Source organism: Dipodomys merriami, unplaced genomic scaffold, assembly GCF_024711535.1.
Source record: "Dipodomys merriami isolate MVZ:Mamm:240054 unplaced genomic scaffold, mDipMer1.0.p SCAF_5, whole genome shotgun sequence".
Classification (NCBI taxonomy): domain Eukaryota; kingdom Metazoa; phylum Chordata; class Mammalia; order Rodentia; family Heteromyidae; genus Dipodomys; species Dipodomys merriami.
In genome coordinates, this window is record NW_027206068.1 from 5794480 (window position 1) to 5810605 (window position 16126).

The following is a 16126-nucleotide window of genomic DNA, read 5'->3' on the forward strand; positions in this document are numbered from 1 at the left end:
GACATTCTGAGATCCCCTGGTTGGGTGTGGCTTTGAGAGGAATAGAGGACCAGAGGACTTCAGCCATGTATCCTTGGATTTGGATTCAAGGTCCTCATCTTCAAGATAGTGTCAGTCACTTTCTCTCCCTTCTCACATGGAATGTGAAATCCTTGGGAGTGAGTGGAGAAAGAGAGGTAGGGTAGAAGGAAGAAGGGAAGGAAGGAAAGAAGGAAGGAAGGAAGGAAGGAAGGAAGGAAGGAAGGAAGGAAGGAAGGAAGGGAGGGAGGGAGGAAGGAAGGAAGGAAGGGAGGAAGGAAGGAAGGGAAGGAGGAAGGAAGGAAGGAAGGGAGGGAGGGAGGGAGGGAGGGAGGAAGGAAGGAAGGAAGGGAGGAAGGAAGGGAAGGAGGAAGGAAGGAAGGAAGGGAGGGAGGGAGGGAGGGAGGAAGGAAGGAAGGGAAGGAGGAAGGAAGGAAGGAAGGGAGGGAGGGAGGAAGGGAGGAAGGAAGGAAGGGAGGAAGGAAGGGAAGGAGGAAGGAAGGAAGCTATCCTCTTTACTACACTTGTCTAAAGCTCTTGGATTCCCTGGTTTCATAACCCCTAGCAAGCTTAACTATGGTTTGCCCAGCCACATATGCTGGCTTTTGAAAGTCTGTGATAAATGTGTAAGAAGTAGTTATCAGGCCGCAGGTATTTTAGTTGTTCTCAGTTTGTGACTATCACTTTGGAGTGTGTTATTTTGATAGTTAACACCACCTTATTCACCAAATAATAGAGAATAGGTAAGCTTCTAAAAATTCTAGCAGTCAGAAAATACCACAAAAAGCCACTTCTTTGCTGATTGTTGAAAATGTTTCCTGAGTGTTGGACATCATATGTCCTATCTGAAAAGCTGTATCATTCTCCCCTACTTTCCACAAATACTTTTAAAGGATGACCTTTAGCTGTCAATCTTGCCATTTCTTGTCTCTCCACTTTGGTATAACTGAGGACAGTTTAGACACACAAGACGACGCAATCACAATAGAAACTGTGATTGATCTTTGAACATAGATCAATTTGCTTAAAAAAAATTGTTCACTTTTTAGGGAGGGGCTTACATTAAGATGAATTAAATTTAGCAAAATGTGATACCATTGTCAAATTCAGACATTAAAACATCACATTATTTTCCTGCTTCAAGGTTGAGATGGTTAGCCTCTCTGCACTTCCAGAGATAGAATGACTTCACAAAGTTCCCTAATGGGAATAAGTCTAAACATCTATTTCTCTTTCATATAATGTCACTGTACTATAATATTAGAACATACTATTCTGAGCCTAAAGCAGACAGAGGATAATAAAAAGTCCTGAATACGTAAGTAGGAGAAACAAGATTTATTTCCATTTCAATAACAAAGAAACTATTTTATTGATTGTTTACATCAGTATGATTCAGGATTGTGGACAGGAAGTTAAAAATGTGATTCTCTTCACAGTTCCTCAGCCTCATTGCCACGGGGACATGAAATAATATGAAAAAGAGAACAAACCTTTCATGGTACAACTGACACCTGGAGCAGCTCTACCAACCAAGGACTCAAGAGTACCTAGGCGAAGAGTGAGGTAAAGTACAGCAAAGTATTCTCCCAGGTAGCTTGTGCCATTTTGTCAGCATTGCATTTTATATGCAAATAGTCCTCACTCAGCTTTAGTTTTGAGAAATACAGGGACTTGCTGTTAAATCTGGTTTGCAGTTGGCGCTTTGCTGAATTCCTGGATTGCACAAAATAAATGAGCAGAGTTTGGGTGCATAACATAGGAGGAGTGATTTGAAACATGTTCATTTATTTAACCGACCGCTTTGGGGAATAGATAAAATCACTTATTACATTCATACTAATTTATATTGTGCAATATTCTTCATGCTAAATTAACCTGATAAAAATACAGAGGGAGTTTTTTTTTCTCTCTACCAGATAGAATCAGTCTCAATTTACCAGCAAATGGCAACAGTGAAAATGTAAGCACATTTGTCTTCTGATCCTTCATGTTAAGATCAAAGGATGTAGATAAATGCCAGATATTCCAAATGTCTGATAACATGTGGGAAGTAAACACTAACCTCTTAGAGTAGGTTTGATGCTCCATAGAACAGATGCTTGCTGACAGGAAAATCCTGGCAACTCCATACCTATGAGGCTGTCCCAATCCAAGCAGGAGTAGACCAACACTTGACTCACCACAGGAAGTTCTGCATCCACCCAGTCCCACCTAAAGATGAATAAAGAAAAACAAATATACATCTTCCACTTAATTGGAGAACAGTCTAAACTCAGAATGTACAAGAAGATGATGTTAAGAAGAAAGGAAAATGGTGAAGATAATAAATGATTACACAATATTGAAGAAAGTGAAATTCCATGTGAGTCAACGATGAACACTCTAGTAAGGGAACATCTTACTTGGTTATTTAAGTTGGAAATAGAATGGAATAAATGTTATTTATATGAGATCAAAGTTCAGCTATCTTTTGTGTAGGTATGTACCAGTATTGGGTCTTGAACTCATGGCCTTACACTCTTCCTTGGCTGTTTTATCTCATGATTGGCATTCTACCTCTTCAGATATAGCTCCATTTCTCACTTTTATTGGTTAATTGGAGATGTCTCTTCAATTTGTGTTCTCAGACTGGCTTCAAACTATGATCCTCAGATCTTAGCCTCTTGAGTTGCTATGATTATAGGTATGACCTTATGCACTGATGATTATTTTAGCATGCCACCTAATCCCATTTCCTACCATTATTTATATTTGCGAAATTCAATGCATTTTCCCTGTCCCTTCCACTGCAGCACTCATGGGACGTTGGTATTCATACTGTCACCTTCTTTATGCTGCCCTGGAAAGTCTGACTTCAGCAGCCTCCTCCCCTGAGCTGTACAAACACACCTTTCCCTCAAATTACCACTTTTATGAGGTCTTCCTCAATTTCCAAGGCAATAAATTCCACTGTGTGAGGTACCACTGTGGCTCGCAGCTTGTCACATCTTTGAGGGGGAAAAAAAGATGGTGATATTTTGCTTCATAATATCGTGATTTGTACCTTTCCTATTTCATGGACTAGCAAGCAGTCATTTACCAGCAAGAACTTGTTCGTACTTCTGTGAATAGTCTCTTCTATTAGTGAACACAGCAATAAGAAATTTATGCCCTATGTAATATTCTAAGAAAAGGCATGCAAAATTGAACTAGGAAAATTGAAAACTCCAACTCTTATCTATTATTTAATAGTCAAACTCTAGTTTTCAGGGGGTAATTGACTTCTCTTTTTCATTTCTTATTTTCCTCTCCTTGTTTTCTCCTTAAAAACTTGCAGGTCATTTATCTGTTTGAATGCAGCTCATTTATCTGTTTGAATAAGACAGACTTTTAGCTTGCATCTCTGGTTTCCATGGTTGATTTCACACATCCAATCATAAAATTAGGTATCCTTTGAAAGTAGTAGTGCTTAAAAACTTTATTTCTCATCTTATTTTTCATCTTCATAGTTCAAAATTAGTAAATGAGGTTAACTTTAGTTTTCATAAAATCTAGATCACATGACAAAGTAATATGGTTTCTCTCTTGGTTTTTGGCAGTACTAGGATTTGAACCCTGAGCCTGGCAGTTGCTATGCAGGGTGCTGTACCACTTGAACTATGCCCTAGCCCTTATTTCCTTTCATAGGTATTTTTCAGATATGGTCTCAGGTTGTATTCAAAGGTTAGACTCCAATCCTATTTGCCTCCCATGTATCTGCCTGGAACCACCATACTGTTTTATGTGGTTTATTGAATGAGATAGGGTCTCAGTTGATAATCTCACCATACAATTATTCTCAAATAAATCTAAGCAGTGTCAATACTAGTGATAAGAAAGAATTGGCATAAATACTTTCCTTAAGTATATGGATATATGTATCAACATACAGAGAGTACATACATACATGCATATGGATAGATATGTATAGTATATATGCTAGGATATATCACATATATAATATAGATACCATAATATATATGTCATTGTATGTACACTGATTTTAAACTATATATTACATACTATTTTATGATATTCTGTAATTTGTATGTTTGATTTTAATATAATACATCTTATGAAACCCTACCTAAAATAATACTTTTATTTGCATTTGTTTATGTGTTTATATATACATACATAAACATATACATATCAGTAGATATGTGAGTGAATAAATATTTAATATATTAATGTACATATGTATCTATATATTTGCATGTTTATTGGTTTATTTGTTTACTAGTTGCATGAGTAAAAGTGCTTTCTTATGAGCACTGCTCCCTCATTCCACTCTTGAAGTAAGTTTAGCCTTCGATGAGTTGCTGTGCACTCTAAGGTTGTTGTATTTGGAGTTATTATCCCACTCTGAATTCTTCAGTTGGGGTTGAAATTAGTTCCAGAAACACTCTCAGACTCTGAAGATTCACCTGACAGTGGGGCGGGTAGTGGTAGCTCACAGCAAGTTTTGATAAAGGGGTGATGCTATGGTTTTGTTTAGAGTCCTCCCCAAAGTGTGTGTGTTAAGGCCCTGGTCCCCATTCCATGGTGAGATAAGTTGGTAGAATCTTTAATGGGTGGAGTATGGAAGAAGAAAGCTATCTCCTTGAGTGTGTGTCCTTGAAGTTAATATTGGGTTCCCACCCTTTTCTCTGGCTCTTTTAGATTCATGTCCACCATAGAATAAGCAAGCTTTCTTCTTTAGGTACCCCTGCCATGATGTCCTGTAACATGATAGGCCCAAGGAAACAGAACCAAGCAACCATGAAACAAACCATGTGCCAAAAAAGAAAACATTTCATCTTTGTAAGTAAATTGTCTCAGGCATTTCAGTAGAGTAAGCAGTGCTAACAAAGACAGAAAACTGGTTTTTGAAAAGTATTGATGCTAATTCGCCAAGTTCCCTTCATGGGTCAGAAATCTCATTCAAAACAGGTTTGATGGCGGTTTTTTCTAAAGTCTCACTAAACTTTACCAATAAACATGTGGTGAAAAATTAAAGCAGTTTCAACCCATAGAAAAGAGTTTGAACAACCATTTTAGAAGAGAAATATTACCTGGTTTTTAATCTGGAAATAATATTTCAAAATAATTGCATATGAGGAAAGGGTATGTTATTAAAAGAGAAAAATATCTATTGAGTAGTTTATTAGTAGAAATGTTGGGTTATTTATCTGGATTTTTTTGTTTCACTCATTCATGGACATGCAATGCAACAGTATTTTTTTGCCTCTTCAAAACTGTCAATGGTTTTGATCATGACATTTTTATACGCGTATATTCAATTCCAATTACCCTCTCTTATTCCCACTCTTCCCCAACAGCACCATGAAACATGAATCAAATCATGTGGCATTAAATTTTTGAGTCTGCATTATTTCACGTAACATTATACTCTCTAGTTACATCCATTTGCTAGAAAAGGACATCATTTTTTTCTTCTTTACCCATGAATACAACTCCATTGTGTAAATGCTACATGTTCATCAAGTGCCAGTAACTCACATCTGAAATCCTAGCTACACAGGAAGCTGAGATCTGAGGATCATGATTTAAAAACAGCCCAAGTAGACAAATCTGTTAAGACTCTTATCTCCAAATAATCATCAAAAAGCTACAAAAATGTGGTATATATATATATATATATGTATATATATATACATATATATAATGGAATTCTAGTCTATACTATTCTATTCTATTCTCCATCAGAAAGAATGATATCGGCCCATTTGTTAGAAAATAGAAAGACTTGGAAAAAAAATATATTAAGTGAAGCAAGCCAGGCCCAAGGAAACATAGGTACCATGGTTTCTCTTATTTTCAATAACTATTATATGTCTAGGACAAGCAGAAGAGGTCAAAAGCTATGTACATATGACCATATAAGATGATGTTAAGCAAAATGAGCCCCAAGATAGGGACACAAGTGTTTTTTTTTTCTTTCTTGCTATTGTTTTTAGCATATTTGTAAGTGTACTATGTGATTTTTTTGTTTCTTTGGTATGTTCTTCCCCCATAGTATAACCCCTGTTTTCATTGTACTTGATTCTGGTGTCCTGCATCTTGTATATACATTTTTCTAATTTAGGGATGGGAAGGGAAGTAACAAAATGATGAAATAAGGATACAGATTCACCCATTGTTACAATGAGATGTACAAGATATGATGTTGAAAATGAACTTTACAACTTTGGCAGCCGGTGGGGAGGGAGAAGGAAGTTTGGGAGGTGGAGAGGGAAGGGATGGTAGGGGAAAAACAAAGGAGGAAGCAACAATGCTCAATAAGAAATGTACTCATTATCTTACTCATGTAACTGTAACCCCTCCATACAGTATTTTTACAATAAAAAACATATATAAAAAAGTTTTTTAAGAAAAAGCTACAAGCGGAAATGAGGCTCAGGTAGTAACAGAAAAAGGCAAGCAAGAGTTCAGGCCTCAGAACCAGTATATACATACACACAGACATACAGACAGACATACAGACAGACAGACATGCATACATACATACATAGCATGTTTTCATTACCCATATATATTTGGATGGACTTATAGTCTGATTCCCTAGCTTGGCTCTCGTGAATAGTGCTGCTGTACGCCTGGATAAGCAGGTGTCTCCAGTGTTTGAGATCTAACTAATTTATAAATAGCTTCTTTAGGGTTTATACCTGAGTTGCATAGCTGAATTACATGGAAGTTTTATTTTTAGTATTTTGAGAATACCTATACTAATTTCCATAGTACTTGTACTAATTTACTCGGATTTTGTTAATTTTGTAGGAGTCGTCATATTTTGTGATATTCTTTCTCAGTCTACATTCATATTTTTTCTGCCAGTATTGAGGTTTGAACTCATGGCCTGGGCACTGTTCCTTAGTTTTTTTCAATTCAATGCTGTCTCTGTACTAGTTGAGCCACAACTCCACTTCTAGCATTTTGCTGACAAATTAGAGCTAATGATTATGGGAGAACTCTTAAAGTTGCCCAAGATGCCATATGAATGATGAGTGGATTTTCAGTTAAGAGAGTAGAAATAGGAGCACTCTTTCCTCACCATAGTGGGCATAGATGTAGAGCTCAAATAATGCATGCTGTCATCCATAGGGCAAATTAACACAGAGAGTGTGGAAACTGGGCATCCTGGGAACGAAGAAGTGAGGGGAAGGTGCTGTCATCTAGTAAAAGAGAAATAAATGATGATCAAGATTTAACATAGTCTTGAATATTCTGAGAAAATAAAGAAGGACTTTGCATGCTCACAATAAGATGTCTTCAAACAATTTGTTTGCTTGTTTTTGGTTTTTGCTGGTCTTGTGGCTTGAACTCAGGGCCTAAGCATTGTCCCTGAGCCTCTTTGTACTCAAGGCTAGTACTCTACCAGTTGGGCCACAGCACCACTTCCAGCTTTTTCTGAGTATTATTGGAGATAATAGAGGTCTCATGGACTTTCCTGCATGGGCTGGTTTCAAACACAATCCTCAGATCTCAGCCTCTTGCATAGCTAGAATTACAGGCCTGACCAACAGCACCCAGCTGCCTTCAAACATTTTTGAGGGAGCTATAAGGTTACCTGCCCTCTGGAATAAATTCAAATGTGCTCTGCAGTGCTACTCATTATGTTTTAAACATTTATGCTTGCTCATTCCACTGCACGTGAGTAAATTCTAAAGGAATTATATCACTTTAAAAAGTAAGAAAATCCAACAGCTTTAAAACTTACATGTTGAGTTGAAAATGCTTTATAAAGCTACTACGAATTTTCCAACATAAAAAAATATGAAGTTAAAAGGAAACCAGACACATTGAAGATTATTTTCCAGCTTCTTCCATAAATTCTAAAAAAGATTATCACCTCTAACTAACTAGACCTCTCCTGCATTTAATAAGTTGAGATGGAGAATGAACTTTCTCTTCTACATTTTTTTGCTTTTGGCTCCAGCTAAACTGGGTTCATTCTCAATATTTATTTCCTTGGATGTTCTCAATAATAAATGTCACTTGGTCTCTCAGGTATTATTTGTACAAACAAAACCTGACATAGCTTTCATAAAACAATGTCAGGACTGTATCAGATTTCTCCCAATGTAAGTAAGGACAATTGCAGTGAATGAGAGAGTGAGAAAAAAATCTACCATCAACCATAATTTATAAAATAAAAAAAACAGAGGGTAATGTTCTCCTTAAAAACATCCTGGATGGGGCTGGGAAGGTGACTCAGTAGTAGAGCTCTCGCCCTGCATGCCTGAGGCCCTGGGTTCGATTCCTCAGCACCACATAAGCAAAAAGAAAAAAGCTGGAAGTGGTGCTATGGCTCAAGTGGTAGAGTGCTAGCCTTGAGCTGAAGAGCTGAGGGACAGCACCCAGGCCCAGAGTTCAGGCCCCATGACCAGATCCCAAAAACAAAACAAAGCAAAACAAAACATCCTGGATGTCTTACAAACAAGATGTGTATTGCATTGGATTTGGAGCTAGCCTTTGGCAGTATTGCCATTTTCGTGATGATAATCTTCCCAATCCAGGAGCACGGGAGGTTTTCCCACTTCCTTAGTTCTACTTTAATTTCACTTTACAGGTTTTTAAAGTTTTCATCATAGAGGTCCTTTACTTCTTTGGTTACATTAAAACCTAGGTATTTTATTTTGGGGGCTACTACAAAAGAAATTGCTTTCCTAATTTCAGCTGCATTCTTCTCATTATTGACATATAGAAAAGCCATTGATTTTTTTTGTTTCAATTTTATAGTCAAGGTGATGTACAGAGGGGTTACAATTACGTAAGTAAGGTAGTGATTACATTTCTTGTCTAACTTGTTACCCACTCCCTCATTTTTCTCCCTTTCTCCCTCCCCCCCCAAGTTGTACAGATTATTTCCAACATATTGTCTTATGAGTATCACTGTTGCATAGGTTCCCACTTTTTCCTTTGTCTCACCTGGCTTAGTGTTAGAGTGCTTGCCTAGCATGCATGATGTCCTGGGTTCAATTCCTTAGTACTACATAAACTGAAAAAGCTGGAAGTGGCACTGCGGCTCAAGGGGTAGAGTGATACCTTGAACAAAAAGCAGCTCAGGGACAGTGCCCAGGACCTCAGTTCAAAACATGGATTTTTGAGGGTTAATTTTATACCCTGCTACTTTGTCAGTGTTTCAGATCAACTGAAGCAACTTGGGCATGGAGTCTATGGCATTCTTTAAATACAAGATCATGACATCTGCAAAGAGGGAGAGTTCATGGCTGGGAAGGTGGCTCATTGGTAGGTTCCCACTTTTTCCTTTGTCTTACCTGGCTTAGTGTTAGAGTGCTTGCCTCGCATGCATGGGGCCCTGGATTTGATTCCTCATTACCACATAAGCGGAAAAAGCCAGAAGTGGTGCTGTGGCTCAAGTGATAGAGTGCTAGCCTTGAGGTGAAGAGCTGAGGGACAGTGCCAAGGCCCAGAGTTCAGGCCTCACGACCAACAAAAAAAGAGGGAGAATTTTACTTCATCTTTCTTATTTGGATCCCCTTTATGTTTGCATCTTGCCTTAATGCTCTAGCTAGTCATTCTAATAATATATTGAAGAGGAGTGGAGAGATCAGATATCCTTGTCTCATTTCTGAATTTAAAGGAAATGGCTTCAGCTTTTCAGCATAATACCTGCTGTAGGTTTGTCATACACGGCCTTTATTATATTGAGGAATGTTCCATGGATTCCTAGTTTCTCCAGAGCTTTCATCATAAAGGGGTGTTGGCTCTTGCTAAATGTTTTTTTTCTGCATCTATTGAGATAAAGAAAGGTTGGACAAATGGGATTGCATGAAACTGTAGAGCTTCTGCGTGGTAAAGGACATAGCCTACAGATTTGGAGGTGAACTTCACTAGCCATACAACAGACAAGGGACTCATATCTAAAATATACCCTCCAAAACAAATCCTCAAAGAAACAACTACCCCATTAACAAGTGGGCTAAAGGCTTAAAGAGAGACTTTTCTGAAGAGGAAATAAGAATGGCCAATAGACACATGAAGAAATGCTCAACATCTCTGGCCATAAAAGAAATATAAATTAAAGCAACATTGAGATTCTACCTCACCCAGTTAGAATGGCTAAAATCAATAAATCTAATAACAACAGATGCTGGAAGGGATGTGAACATAAGGGAACCCTACTGCATTGTTGGTGGGAATGTAAACTTGTTCAACCACTTTGGAAATCAGTATGGAGGTTCCTCAAAAGACTCCATATAGAGCTCCCCTATGACCCAGCAATATCCCACTTCTGGTCATCTACCCAAATGACCCCAAACAAGGCCACAATAAAACTACCATCACAACTATGTTTATTGCAGCCTTATTTACCATAGCTAAGATAGGGAACCAACCCAGATTCTCCTTTGTAGATGAATGGATCAAGAAAATATGATACACACATATGTGTGTGGTATATATATATGTGTGTGTATATATATATATATATATATATATATATATATATATATATATATATATATATATATATATATATAATGGAATTCTATGCTTCTGTCAGAAAGAATGACACTGACCCAATTGAAGGACTTGGAAAAATCATACTAAGTGAAGTAAGCCAGACCCAAAGAAACAGAGGTCCCATGGTTTCCCTTATTTGTAATAATTAGTATGCATTTAGGATAATCTTAGCAGATGAGCAGACTAGCTCAATAGCTATGTACATATGACCATATAAGATGATGCTAAACGAAATGAACTCTAAGACATGGACAAAGAGGTTTTCCTTTGTTGTTGTTGTTCTCAATGTACTATGTGATTTCTTTGTTCTTTAGTGTTTTTCCCCTTATAGTTTAATCCCCTGTTGTCACTGTATTCGATTTTGGTACCCTGGGTATTGCATATATGTTTATCTTAACTAGGGAAAGGAAGAGGAACAACAAAATGGTGAGACAAAGGACACAGGTGAAAGCTATGCAACAGTGATAATCACATGACACTATGATAGAAATGATCTGTACAACTTGGGGAAGGATTGGAGGGAAGGAAAGAGAGAAAAATGAGGGAAGGGGTAACAAGTTGGACAAGAAACATAATCACTACCTTAGTTATGTAACTGTAACCCTTCTGTATACCACCTTTAGAATAAAATTAAAATTCAAAAAAATGAGGCACTGATGCATTCTGTCAGTATGACAACATGATGAGAAATGAATAGACATCTTAAAATGTGAACATGTTTGTCAGAACTGACATTAAAGGATGTGGGGAAGTAGATAGGAGCCTAAGTTAACCCCATTTAGGAGCTGGAATGCACCAGAGAATTAGTCACTTCAGAATAGCAAGTTCAAGAAGTTGTCCAGTAATTTACTTGCTAGAGCACTGCTCTTTTTTTCTGATAACTTTACTATAGAAACAAATGTAGAAAATGTTGGATAGGGGGCTGGAAAGGTGTCTCAGTGGTAGAGCGCTTGCCTTGCATGCTCGAGGCCCTGGGTTCGATTCCTCAGCACCACATAAGCAAAAAGAAAAAAGCCGGAAAGTGGCACTATGGCTCAAGTGGTAGAGCGCTAGCCTTGAGCTGAAGAGCTGAGGGACAGCGTCCAGGCTCAGAGTTCAGGCCCCACGACTGGACCCAAAAAAAAAAAAAAAAAAAAAAAAAAAGAAAATGTTGGATAGAACAAGTTAAACTAGATTTTCTTCTGCAAGAAAATATAAGTGTCTTTAATACATTAGTAGGCTTTCTGAATTTCCAAATTAACATACAATTTGCACAAGGCTCTTTGACTACAGAGCTCCCCACACAAACACACACACACACACACAACACACACACACACACACACACACACACACACACACTCTTCTACACCAATCCTGAGGCTTGAATTCAGGGCCTACCCTGAATTATTTTGCTCAAGGCTAGTGCTCTATCACTAGAGGCACAACAACACTTCTGGATTTTTTGTGGTTAATTGGAAATAAAAGTCTCATGAAATTTCCTGCCCAGGCTAGCTTTGAACTACGATCCTCAAATCTCAACCTCCTGAGTAGTTAGGATTATAAACATGAGCCACTGGAGCCTGCTACAGAGCCACTTTTTATAAATATGTCAGAAAACCTAGAACTATCAGTCCATAACATATAATTTGAAAAAATTTGGGCTTATAGTTCTACAATAGGTATCAATTATTATAGGGCATCAAAAAGGAAAGCAAATTGAGCTACAGTAATCTGTAAAGTAGAATTAAGTGAAACCCCATAAAGATCCTCAGGTAAAAGATTATTGTGACCAGCTACTGGACATATATTTTCTTTTCAAGGGACATAATTTGTTGAAGTTGAGAGTTTTGCTAAGGAAAGGTCAATCGCAACTTGAGAACTGAATTAAAAGCGGAATAACTCTAATTATTAAGGGTCTCATCCAAGATGAACAGTATTCCTGGCAGATGGACATCCTAAGGAGATGGCTCTTGATTTCTTTAAGTGTCAAAGTAAAACCACACATGTAAACTTAACTACTCAGGAGGCTGCGATGTGTGGTTTGAGGCCAGTTGGAGCAGGAAAGTCTATGAGACTCTTATCTCCAATTAACCACCAGAAAACTGTGAGCGGAGCTGTGATTCAAATGTAAAGCACTGACCTTGAGCACAAAAATTCAGGGACAAGTGCCCAGACCCTGAGCTCAAGCTCCATGATACACCAAAAAAAAAAAAAAAAAAGCAGAGTAAGGGATGGAGAATGGGAAGAAATATAGAAAGAGTTACCTGAAAGGTTCCAAGGTCACAACCAGAGGTTGTGATTTTAGTAGATTTTAATGGGTTTTTCTGTCTGTGTCATTATGACAGTGAGCAAGAATGACTCTTGGCCTGCCTGCTTGAAGAGAAATGGGATGGGGAGAAAGAGCAATGACAGAAAGTTAAGGTTTAGAAAAAGTCATTTAATGTCTTCATGTGTACCTTCTTCTGTACCTAGTTCAGCACTAGCAACAATGATATGATTTTTATAAACACCTTCTTATAAATAATGCAACATTTATGCTTGGCAGAATAATAGCATTATCTCATTGTTTCTGGAATACTAATGAATGTAAATACCTTAGCACTAATTTGTATGCTGACTCATGTTTATGCTATGTCTCCTTCCTTTAACTTTTTAAAAATATTTTTGTAATTACCATTCTCTTCATTAAACAGTCTTACTACTAAGAAGACAAGTCTTATCTTAGCAAAATGTAGGAGCTGAATCCTTCCTTATGGTGGTCTAAGAAGCTGAGTCTTCATAAATAAAATGCACCAACAATACGTCCAAAAGAGTCAGCTTTTTAATTGGGTTTGGAATATAGATAGTAATAATGACACTAACTCTGGAATATAAGAATAGAAAAAAATTAATGATGGCAAAGGCTACCAAATAATGGTGTTTGTGAATCTTAAAGCTTAAGTATTGTGAAGCACAAAAATACTGTTGTAGTTGTTTGTCTGGAGTTTCATTTTCAACTCATAGATCTGTCAAAGAAAGAGAATGTGAGAAAATACAAAAAAAGAATGTGAAAATGATTCAGCTCAGTGGCCTAGCCTGCAAGGAGAAGTCAGAATTTGATGCAAGGTTTAGGAACATGATGTATACAAGACCTTATTGTCTCTAAATGTCATCAATTATGCATAATATAATATAATTATGGATAATATAATTCATTAAATTACTTCAAGGAGAAGTACAATACAAAGATAGGATTAACTAGTTTTGCAGGTCTTAATTATGATTCCAGGCATCAATCTTGACCCAAGTTATTTCATATTATTCCATTTCCATCATTTGGTCAAGTGGTATTTTATTCATAGCGAGAAAGAAAGGAAATCATGTACAGAAAATAGAAATGAGGCATGGAGACATCCTGATGGGTCATAGCTCACATCTGTCTGTTTTGAGTTATAACAATTTGCTACTTGTGATTGGCTGAGACTTAGCTACTTTATACCCTGGTAGGTTACAATCTGCACAGTGGAGTTGTGACACTATCTAATGAGAAACCATTAAGTCAAATTTAAAAGATGGTAAGGCACCATTAGACCAAAGGTAACAGCACAAAAGGTTCCCTCCGTTTTTCCAAATATATTTTATGAACATTTTTAATTTGAAGGAAGTAAACCCAAAGTTCACATGGGGCATTATTTTTGGGTCTCCGTCCTGAAGTATTTTTCAAATGACTAATATTTGGCCCATCTGGAAGGTTTGATAGCTTTGGGATCACAGGCTGTCTTTGAATATCAAATATTTAGTACTGAGATTGGCACTAGTGGGTAAAGATTGTAATTCTAGCTACAGGAGGCTGAAATATGAGGATTGCAAGCAGAAACCAGCTCTGAAAGAAAAGTCCCACAAGACGCACATGCAACTCTGTGTTGAATGTGACAGGCCAGCTACTTTCCAAGGTAGGGGTGAGTAGCGCATGCTCTCTGGGGCTACATAGAAACTTACCTAGCCGCCAAAAGACACTGGTGTAGAGATGCTCTGGAACAAGTAGGTTCTTCCTCCACTCAAGTTTGGACTTGCACAGGTAGCAAGTCATAGTGATGCTTCTCTGCAAGGTAGTTCCTTGGGCCATGTTCCTATAGGATGAATTCAAAAGCAAAGTTTTCCTTCAGGTCTCTACTGCATAGGATTTGCTCATTTTTCCATTGGCACACATAACCATGCCCTGTCAGGGAGGGAGGGAGAAGGGCTATCATGTGGGCAAGTCCCTGCAATACTATGAGGATATCTTTGTAGGTATTTCTCCAACGAGGAAAACAAGACTTTATGACCCCTGGCCCCTCTCCTGCCACTCATACTAGCTTCTCTGGGATTACATGAGTACAGGATCATTTGCTGCATGTCAAGGACCCTAGAGAGAGGCCTGAGTGGTTTTTGTCACACTGATGACAGGTAACCTGCCTCTTCGGCCTTACTCTGTGTGTCCATTCAAGTTTACCTTCACCAAGTCTTTAAACATGGATTGCACAAGCTTTGCTAATGAAATATGCTTTACTTCCTATAGTCTTCATTTTTGTGGTGAGAAGCATTTAGTGTCATAGCATTTTCAAGAATATAATATAGTAACTATGCTGAAATATATATATATGTGTATATATTTATGAAATATGTATGTGTATGTATATGAAGAAAATAGCAGGCATTGCCAGTTACATATATATATACACAGATTTTCTACTTCTAAATATAATATTATGTATGCTTCTAAGTGACAATGAGGATATATTCTGATATATATACAATAATATGATTCTAAATATTATATATAAATGCTTCTAACATGATCATAAGATATCCTTATAAACCACTGTAAGTCATCACAAGGCAAAAATACATTTTATGAACATAACTTACTGAACATCCTAGCTGTGTAATTTGGCTCAGTGTAGCATATTGATTGACTTCTAACACAGCTCTGTGGGTGACTCGGCTGGGGCTCACTGCAAATGACCTGCATCACAAAAGAGCATACTGTAGCATCATGTACTATAGCCTGGGGGAGATTGAGATGTCAGTCAGTCTTCTCACTAAGAAATAATGAGAATAGATATAGGATATAAAATATAACGGGAGAAAGAAAGTGTTCTCAAGTATTGTGCGTGTGTGTGTGTGTTTGTGTGTGTGTGTGTGTGTTGTGTGTCTTACCTATATGTTGTGTATGTGTTGGTATTGGAGCTTAAACTCTGGGCCCAGAACTAACTCATAGCTTTTTCAATCATAGCTAGCACTCTTACTTGAGCCACAACTCTACTTAGGACTTTTGCTGGTTAATTGGATACAAGAGTCTTAAGGTCTTTTCTGCTTGGGCTGGCTTTGATCCACAATCTACAGCTCTCAGGCTTCTGAGTAACTAGGATTCCTGGCATGAGCCACCAGTACCAAGAATATATTTTATTTGCAAATGCAAATCTTGAAGCCCAAGGAATTTGTAAATGTTTTCCCTATACAAGACTTAAACAAGATCAAAATGAATAGGATAAAGCTCCAAGTCAAGTCTTTACTGCTAAACACTTTTCTATATTTCTTTCTCTGTGTGTAGGTTGCATACATCATATGGTGGGTGGGTGGGTGAAGTGTGGTTTTA

At 37.6% G+C, this 16126-nt stretch overlaps 2 long non-coding RNA genes across 2 annotated transcripts; one reads left to right on the forward strand and one right to left on the reverse strand.

The window, feature by feature from the left end:
* Positions 1-26: 26 nt before the first annotated feature.
* On the forward strand, positions 27-4805 carry LOC138810029 (uncharacterized). The gene is made up of 3 exons (XR_011366997.1): positions 27-110; positions 1458-1584; positions 4742-4805. It is a non-coding gene; the product is annotated as an uncharacterized lncRNA (long non-coding RNA).
* On the reverse strand, positions 1413-15463 carry LOC138810028 (uncharacterized). The gene is made up of 4 exons (XR_011366996.1): positions 15397-15463; positions 14488-14618; positions 2084-2232; positions 1413-1734 (listed from the first exon to the last, which is right to left on the reverse strand). It is a non-coding gene; the product is annotated as an uncharacterized lncRNA (long non-coding RNA).
* Between the last annotated feature and the right edge of the window lie 663 nt (positions 15464-16126).